The sequence below is a fragment of the Mesocricetus auratus genome, unplaced genomic scaffold (genome assembly GCF_017639785.1).
Source record: "Mesocricetus auratus isolate SY011 unplaced genomic scaffold, BCM_Maur_2.0 Super-Scaffold_100008, whole genome shotgun sequence".
NCBI classification, from domain to species: domain Eukaryota; kingdom Metazoa; phylum Chordata; class Mammalia; order Rodentia; family Cricetidae; genus Mesocricetus; species Mesocricetus auratus.
The window spans coordinates 76,121,953-76,131,883 of record NW_024429192.1 but is presented as its reverse complement, the minus strand read 5'-3'; positions in this window follow the sequence as shown (position 1 = coordinate 76,131,883).

Here is a 9,931-nt window from a genome sequence, read left to right as displayed (position 1 = left end):
AAAGTCAGAAATATTCTTAACCCTTTCGAAAGGAAAAATGCTTCATTTTATAATTAATTTATTCTTTTAAATTTCATTTTACATTCCAACCACAGTTCTCCTTCCCACCCTTTCTCCTCCCCCTACTGTCTCCCTTCCAGACAACCTGCAGTCCACTCCTCCTCACCAGTAAGGGCTCTCATGAAGAGTCAACAAAGTCTGACACAGTAGGTTGGGGCAGGGCCAAGCCACTCTCCCATGCATTAAGGTTGAGCATGGTATCCCACCACAGGGAGTGGGCTTCAACAAGCTAGCTCATCTAACAAGTTTTTATCATGGTCCTACTGCCAGGGGCCCCTCTGATAGTCCAAGCTTCACAACTGTCTGCTACATACAGAGGGCCTTGTTTGGTTCCCTGGAGTCTCTACCACTGTCAGTCTAGGGTTCATGAGTTGGAAAAAAACATTCTTAACAGAACACCAATAGCATAAGCACTAAGAACAAAATTAATAAATGGGATTTCATAGAACTGAAAAGCTTCCATAAGGCAAAAGACACCATCATTTGGCTAAAACATCAGGCTCCAGAATGGAAAAAGATTTTGACATCAGTATCTAATGTATTTATTGTCTTGATATTCAGGATTGTGTGTTCTTTTTTTTTTTTGTATATTAGATACTGGATGTAAAAATTTCTACAGAGAAAACTCAAATGCCTGAGGGAAGTACTTTAAAAAATTCACCATCATTAGTCATCAAGGAAAGGCAAATCAAAACTACTTTGATATTTCATCTTATACCAGTCATAATTGTCAAGATCAATAAAGAAAATGACAATTCATGACGGCAAGGTTTCAGTGTAAGGAGAACCCTACATAATTATCCATTGGTGGTGGGAGTGCAAACTTCTACAGCCACTACAGAAAGTGGTGTGGCATTTCCTGAGGAAACTGGAAATCAGTCTAATTCTTGATAAAGCGTTAGATACAACTCTTGAACATATATCCACTGTATCTTCCATTCTACTGCAGAGACAGTTGCTCAACCATATTCATTGAGTCTCTATTCATAATAGGCAGAAATTGGAAACAACCTTGACATCAATTAACAAATGAATGGATTAAGAAAATATGGCACATTTGCAAAATGGAACATTACCCAACCCTTAAAAATGAAATCATAAAATTTACAGGTAAATGGTATAGAACTAGAAAAATAAAATCATCCCAATTAACTCTGCCTCAAAAAGAAACATTGTGTGTATTCAATTATATGTAGGTGTTGGTTGTTAAGTCATTGATAAGAAAGCTACAATCTGTATAACTACAGAAGTTAGGTATAAGAGTAAGGGACTAGAGAGGAAGGGGAAATAGAATAGATAGTTGTGAGTGAGTAGGGCAAGTGTATGTGTGGAATGGGGGAATCACAAGGTAGGGGGAGAATGGAGGAGAGTAACCTAGGGAATATGGGGGAGGGACAAGCTAAAACTAAGGGCCATTTGAAGAGTCGTATGGCAACCTAATACAGTAGAAACTTTGTAAAATATATACATATATGAAGTTGATCTAAGTAAAATTATCAAATGAGACAAAACCCAAATTAGACATCTCTCATAACTGAGGGGCCAAAATTCCAGTACCAGGAATGGGCCAATAGGGTACCATGAGAACTGGCAAGCAACCCAAGCTATTACCAAGGTTATTGGTTGCTCTCAACAAACCATGGTTGCTGAAGACAGCATTCTCACCACTCAGTGAACAAGGAGAGTAGAGCTGGTACCCACCTAAAGCCTTCACCCTTATAGGACTAGTGTTCGTGGTACTAGAAGGTAATTTGCAGGTTAGCAAAGGGGAAGGTAAACACCAATCCGGCTACAAACCTTTGATCCACAATGGTGACGTGCTTGTAAGATATACTGGTACAATAGTGGCAAAAATACTTGTGGGAGTAACCAACCAAGATCTGAGAACAACTCAGTGAATTAGAATCCATATCTGACATTAATTTAGTAGACAAGCTCTGAGACTAAATAGGTCAGAGACAGAGGTGAAAACTGAATACTACTGTTCCGTTAAAGTAATATAGCAATAAAATGCTTCCTAGCAGCACTCTGCTTTACTCATAGAACAGAGTATTGCCCAGCCATCATCAGAGAAGTTTCATCCTGCAGCAGATGGGAACAAATACAGAGACCCACAACTAGAAAATGAGCAAAGAGTGAGAAATTTTGGAACACTCATCTCTAAATGGGGTGTCTCCATCAAACCCTGCCCCTCAGGGGTAAAGGAACTCTATAGAAGAGGCAGAGAGAGTGTAAGAGCCAGAGGGGATGGTGGACACCAAAGAGACAAGGCCTTCTAAACATAGAGTGACTTAGCTGCGTATGAACTCAACAGAGATCGTGGCAGCCTACAGAGGTCTACATCTAGAGAAAGAAGAAGGAGACACTCCCATCCCCAGCTCATAAGCTATCTCTGATTGATAAATACTTGCAAACCAAAAATTAGTTTACTGTAAGAGACTCTCACAGGGGAAAGAATCCACTCTTAGGGGTAGGCCTCATGCCCCAGAGTAGATGGCCAACACAAAATGAACTCAGTGACATCTTTGCCTCCTAGTGTTTCTTACTCTTGAATCAAGGCTTTGTTTTAACCTTACAAGTCCTTTGCTTTAATATTATGGCTTCTGGATTTCTTTTTTATGGGAATCCTCTTTGTCTGTTTGCATTTCTTGTACTTTTCCTTCTGTTTTTTGGTTGTTGTTTTTTTGTCCCATTCTGATTTGTTTGTGTTTTAAATATGATTGTATTTTATTATTGTTCCTTAGATACCTGTTTGTTTTCTAAAGAAAGACAGGCTATAGATCTGAATGGGAAGAGAAGTTGGAAAGGAACTGGGAAAAATAAAGAGAGGAGAAGGAAACTTATATGAAGAAAATCTATTTTCAATAAAAAAAAGATAGTAAAACAACCATCTTACTTTGAGTTTCTGTTGTTGCAACAATACACCATGACTGAGGTAACTTGAGGAAAAAGGGTTATTTGGCTTATCCTTTCACACATCCACTTTACCATCAAAGGAAGTCAGAACAGGAACTCAAGCAGGGCAGGAACCTGGAGGCAGGAGCTGGTATAGAAGCTATGGAGGGGTGCAGTTTGCTGACTTGCTTCTCATGGCTTGCTAAGCCTGCGTTCATATAAAAATCTCAGAAACACAAGCCCAGAGACAGCACAAAGGGCAGCGCCTTCACCCATTAATCATTAATTAAGAAAATGCCCTACAGGCTTGCTTACAACATGATCTTACAGAGGCATTTTCTTTTTCTTTCTTTTTTTTTTTTGGTTTTATTTTTTATTTTTTTCTAGTATCTTCTTTAATTTATTTCTTTTTTACTTTTAAATTTAAATTTAGATTAGAAACAAGGTTGCTTCACAAGTCAGTTCCAGGTCCCTCTCCGTTTCCCTCCCCTCCTCCCGTGCACTCTCCAAACCTCCCCCAATATCCCCCCATTTCCCCAGGGAGGGTGAGGCCCTCTTTGTGGGTGTCCATAGTCTGTCATTTCATCCAGGGCAGGGCCTAGACCCTCCCCCAAGAGTTCAGGGTGAGAGTGCATCTCACATTGTTGGATAGGAGTCCAAAGTCCATGTGTATACTCTGGATATATACTGATCTACTGCCCAAGGCTCAATAGATTACCTAGGCCTCCTCACTGACACCCATATTCAGCCCCATGCTGGATTCCCAGGCATCAGCCTGGGATTCAAGAGTTAACCCTTGTCAGATCAGCTGTTTCTGGGGATTAAACCATCCCAGTCTTAATCCCTTTGGTCATCAGTCCTCCCTCTCTGTTACTGGCTTTCTTGAGTTCAGCTCAGTGCTTAGCCTTGGGAGTCTGCCTCTGCTTCCATCAGCCACTGAATGAAGGTTCTGTTTCCCAGACTTTCTGGCCATGGGATTGTAGGCTGGCACTCCCCCCAGATCTATGTCTAAAATCCATATATGAGAGAATACATGCCATGTTTCTCTTTTTGTGACTGCGTTACCTCACTCAGGATGGTTTCTTCTAGTGTCATCCATTTGCCTGCAAATCTCAGGATTCCATTGTTTTTTTTTTCTGCTGAATAGTACTCCATTGTGTAAATGTACCACATTTTCTCTATCCACTCTTCGGTTGAGGGGCATCTAGGTTGCTTCCAAGTTCTGGCTGTTACAAATAATGCTGCTATGAACATAGTGGAACAGACATCCTTGTTGTATGATTGGGTATCTTTTGGATATATCAGAGGCATTTTCTTAATTGAGGTCCCCTCCTCTTAGATACCTTTAGCTTGTGACAAGTTGACATAAAACTATCCAGTACAATAATTTTGTCATTCTTATTGTCTGGTAATGTAGTTTTATATTTATTAAAAATGTCCTACCAGGCATTGGCGGCACACACCTTTAATCCCAGCACTCGGGAGGCAGAGGCAGGCAGATCTCTGTGAGTTCGAGGCCAGCCTGGTCTACAGAGCAAGTTCAAGGACAACCTCCCCAACAATACAGAGAAACCCTGTCTCAAAAAATCAAAATAACAGTGAGGAGGCCTAGGTAATCTATTGAGCCTTGGGCAGCAGATCAGTACCCATACCAAGTATACACACGGACTTTGGACTCCCATAGAACAATGTGAGGTGCACTCTCACCCTGAACTCTTGGGGAAGGGTCTAGGCCCTGCCCTATATGAAATGACAGACTATGGACACCCCCATGGAGGGCCTCACCCTCCCTGGGGGAATGACGGGATAACGGGGGGGGGGGATGGGGGGAGGGCACGGGAGGAGGGGAGGGAAAAGGAGAGGGACCTGGAACTGACTTGTGAAGCAACCTTGTTTCTTATCTAAATTTTAAAAAAAAGAATAAAAAAATCATAAAAAAATCAAAATAAAAAAGTTACAGAATATTCTTTATATTAATCTTAAGTAATATAAAATAATAGCAATATTTCAATAAATAATCTTTGGGAAACACAAAAAATTTGAAATAATAAGTAACAGCAAATAGGTATATGCAAGCAAATATTTATCTAAAAAACAACTCTGACTTTTTATAGATATATCCAAGTAAATTTCTATATAAAGAAACAACTCTGACTTTATAATGACACCAGTGAAAATGTTTTAGTCATTGACTCTTTACAAGAGACTGTAATAGATCCCGGGAAGGGTAAAAAGATAAAATGATAAAATTCTTGGCCCTCAGAAGCTTCCGCTTTCATAGTTCAGACAGACAATTAAAGCCCAGAAATTCAGGATTTCCCCCGAAGTAGGGAGGCAGAGGCATGGGACCACCATCTATAGACACCAGCATAGGGGGAAAGCCACACAACCCATGGTTCTCTAAATATCTAGTATGAAGCATTCTTTAAACACTTCCTTTTTTAAGTTTTGTTAGTTGAATGACCAGGTTGGAACAATACACAGGAATCAACTTTGTCCCAATAGAAAGAGATGAAGAAAGATGAAGACGACTCAGGGCTTAATGAGTGTCTTGACCCAAAGGGTTCCAGGGTAACTTCATAAACTAAATACACAGAGAAAATTTCTGACATTAACTTAGAAAACAGTCACAGGTTCACTACAACTAAGCCTGGGCACGGGGGGGGATGTATTGAGATCTTTAGCACAGTCTAACCTTCTGGCTATAATTTAATTTGAAGGCACCTGCATCTTAGGAAATGGCCTATTCTCTGATCTCAAGGAATGTGGGCCTGGTTGAGATTTCCTGAAGGACTGACAAAGAAAATTTTCTTCTGGTTTACCTTCATCAGTTTTAGAAAGCTACACAGAGGGAGTTCCTCCAAACAGCCAAGACAAAAGAATTAACCACTTCCACCTAAAGCAGGAAACAGAAATTGAAACACACAACAGAGGCACTGCACACCTTGGAGGAAAGCCAGATAATGATGTGGGTGGCTAGAGTTCTGAAAAGATCTTACTGCAGCTTCTTAGGTCTAACCTAAAATTACCGCATGAACCAGCAAATCTGCTCATAAGGATATTACTAGAAGAACTGAAAAACAAAATTTGCACTCAAATATTCATAGCAGCACAATTTATACTAGCCAAGCCAAAAGATAAAACAATCTCAGTGTTCATCCTTGGTAAAGAAATAAATATGGTATTTCTGCATAATGGAATATTACTCAGCTGTAAAAATGAATCACAGATGTGTGTCTTAGCAGGGGAAAAACTTGAAAGTCTTGTGCTAACATGCCAAACCACATGTTATATGATTCTGTTTATATAAAATGTCTAAAATTAGCTAATCTATACACACAGAAATCAAACTAGTAGTTGCCTAAGGATAAAGATAAAAATAATTTTAAGATTTGTGTCTCGATCTCTACCTGACACATAGATGCTGAGAACAAAGATCAAGGAACCTTCCCAAGATTTTCTAAGTGGAAGACATGGAGTTGACTATAAACAACGTTAGGTTCAGAGATGGAGAGTGTATGAGTCGTTTTTTGTTTTTGTTGTTGCTGCTGTTGTTAATGAGATGAATTCCTGAGCAAAACAGATGATGGTAGGAAAATTTTGTTTTGGTTCAGTTTCCAAGGATTTAATACAACATGACAGAGGTCACAGCAGAGCAAAGTGGCTCACCTTATGATGGCAGGAGAGGAAAGGGGAGAGGGGCTGGAGAGAGTAGGATAGGGAAGAGGAGGATAGAGGGAGAAATATGAGAATAGAAATAGGTGATAGAAGAAGAAGAGAGATGAGCCTCTGTGGAAATCCCTTTCTGTCCCAATCCCCAGGTAATTTGATGGCCATCATCTGCTCTTCCCACATTATTTGCAAAAGCAAATGCTAGGACATGCACCCTGCAAAAGCCAAGGCCTGTGTCTATCTTACAGGTATTAGAAGGTACTTCTGATGTTATCTTTGGCCTAATGTGATGTTGTATACTTGGAATCCAGGACTGGAGAGAGTAAGACAAGGGAATCTTAAGGAAGATGTCAGCTAGAGCTACTAGCAAGACTCTGTCTCAAACATAAAAACAACGAAAGATTGAATACTGCTAGTGTTCAAATGGGAAACACTGGACAGAAAGATCTGCATTACTGCTGTGACTGATGGAAATGCAGAGAGAGTTTCCAGCCTCCTGGTAGAGATGGACTTCAGCTCTGCTGTCCCGCAGCACGAAGATGATAACACACTGGGATCTAACAGAAAGCAAAGTGCTATTTGGGAGACACTGGCTGTCTATGTCCCAGCAACTTCCTGCCAGGAGACCTCTGTACAGTGTACTGTCTCTCCAGCACTCTGCCCATACACAGGTACACTTGTACCTCCTTCTGCTCATTTCTTCAATGTTGCCACTGCAGAGACTCACTCTGATATTTTCTGGTGATTTGTTTCCTTAAGTCTAGCCATGTTTAAAACAAGAAGAAAATATCTTATTGATCTGACCAATGTAGTAGGGATCCACCTACTCAGTAATAAGTACCAAACTTTGAACTCAAATGATGGCAAGCCGCAAGAGAGTCCTGATACACCCTGTAGAAGAACATACTGGTCAAGAAGCAAAGGCTATTTTCAAAGACTGAACACAACCAGACCATCATTGTTTGGTTTTATGATGTGGGTGGAACACTCAGACTTGTTCATAGGCCTCATTTGCTAGAGTCCACAACTATCAGAAGACAGCACACACTGTAGGTGAGGCCATCCTGAAAGATCTCAGACTGATGCCCAGCTGTGTGAGGTAGATACTGGCTACAGGGTGGGGACTGTCGGTGAGAGCCTACCTTCTCTGCAGATTAGCATCTAAGGCCTGTGCAAATGTTGTGCACACATCTGCGGCTCTTAGTACTCCCTTATATTATGTTTCTGCAACAGAGAAGGCAGGTTCTGCAGAGTCTAACACCTACTCTGAAGAGGATCCTCAGGGGAGTATTGCTCAATGACCTGAATGAGAGGGTCAAGTCAGAGGAGAACTATGCTTTCACATGTACTGCCTTCCTGGAAGTTGTCTTTCACTGTCTATAACCAACACACCCAAACCAATGCAGAAATACGTGGCAATGGAAGTAACTGTTAAGTGCAATCGCAAATGCTTCATGGTAACAAAGCTGGGCATGGTGATAAAAACCTTAATCCCAGAACTCAGGAAACAGAAGCAGGCAGAGCAACCTTATCTGCATTGTGAGTTACAAGTCATTCAAGACTACATAATGAGACCCTGTTTTTAAAAAAAGAAAGGAAGGAAGAAGGAAGGAAGGAAGGAAGGGAGGGAGGGAGGGAGGGAGGGAGGGAGGGAAGGAGGAGAGGGAGGGAGGGAGTGAGGAAAGGAGGAAAAAAGAAAGGAAAGGAAAGGAAAAGGAAAAGGAAATGAGTCCTTTGCTTGTTGGTTCCAGATGTAATCATCATACCTCTTCTTGGCATATTTGAAAGCATGTACCCATTCTTCAGGAAGGAAAATTGACTGTACTGTGAGCTTAAATAGGTAGGAAGCAGGAAAGAGAGTCTGGGGAAAGAGATGTTCGATGTGATTTTCTACCACAACAGAAACCGGAAGCTCTAAAGAAAGGAATTCCTGCCACAGAGGATGAAGGTTTCTCCCATGGCAGAGAGCTTTGGGGACATTACAATCTAGTCACAGAAGCCATCTACAACAACTGTAGCCCTCATTGTGCTATCAGAGGATAAATGAGGTTACTAGCATAAGGCGTTTGAAATATGAACAGGCCATAGCGTCTACACCTATCATAAGCCACGTTAAGATGTGAGCAGGCCTGAGGTGATGGTGCATGCCTTTAATCCTGGCATTCAGGAGGGAGAGGAAGGTGGATCTCTGTGAGTTCAAGGCTAGCCTGCTCTACAGAGCTAGTTCCAGAACAGCCAGGACTACATAGAGAAGTCCTGTCTCAAAAAACAATCAAAAAAATTTTAATGTGAGCATGACCTTACAGAACCCCTGAACCTCCTTATTCCCCCATATACTTTTCCTGGGGTAAGAAGTCAGAACATGCCAAGCACACAAACTAAAGTGCACCCCCCAATCAACCCTACAGCCAAAGCAAGCACTTTCCACAGCACTAAATAGTAATTCCATGTCAAAGTTGTCCCTCAGGAAGGCTCCACATGCTACCTCATAGGTAACCTCATAATCCACCAGAAGCTGTTACAACTATTCTACATGTAGAGTCAGACCCCAGCATGTATCTACGGCTATTTCTAGGTGTCACATGAGACGTGCATGCCCTATGGTATTGGCCCCCAGACTGTCTCATAGGGTTGAAGGAGACCTAAGCTCAACAAAAAATAGGCTCAATCCTGGGTGTAAACCATCCTGAGGTGGGGGTGGGGTGATTTGCACTATGTATGACCTTTGCTCCCTCTACTTTAACACAGATGTTTTAGGATCCCCTGCTCCTGCAGCTGACCACAAGTTTATATAACCTCTTACCTAATTAAAAAAATGCTTGAGGTTTTACTGAGGACTGATGCCCACATAAAAACAACATCAAATTATAATAGTTGCTAGAATAAATCCTGCTCTACTTTTATCATGAGTGATAATAGAAGGATACACAATGTAAAAGAAGGCTCTGCTACACTTACAACTGCTGGCATCCTAGTTACTGTCAGAGGCATAAGTACAAAATATTACTAAAGGAGATTAAGCAATACTGTTTTTTAGGATGACTTGATCATTTATTGCTAGTTATTGAGACCTGAGTTCAATATCTAAATATCATGGGCTATGTTTTCCACAGTTTTACATGCATCCTTTTTTGTTGATAAATGGTAAATACTTGTGCATAAACTGGGAATGCAACAGTTAGTATAATAAGTTGAAGCTATTCAAAACATAGGCATTACTGAACCAAACCCTGTCACTGACACAAACAGAGGACTCCATGATTGTCGAAAGAGCTCTTTGCCAACTTCAGGGCTCAGCATCTTT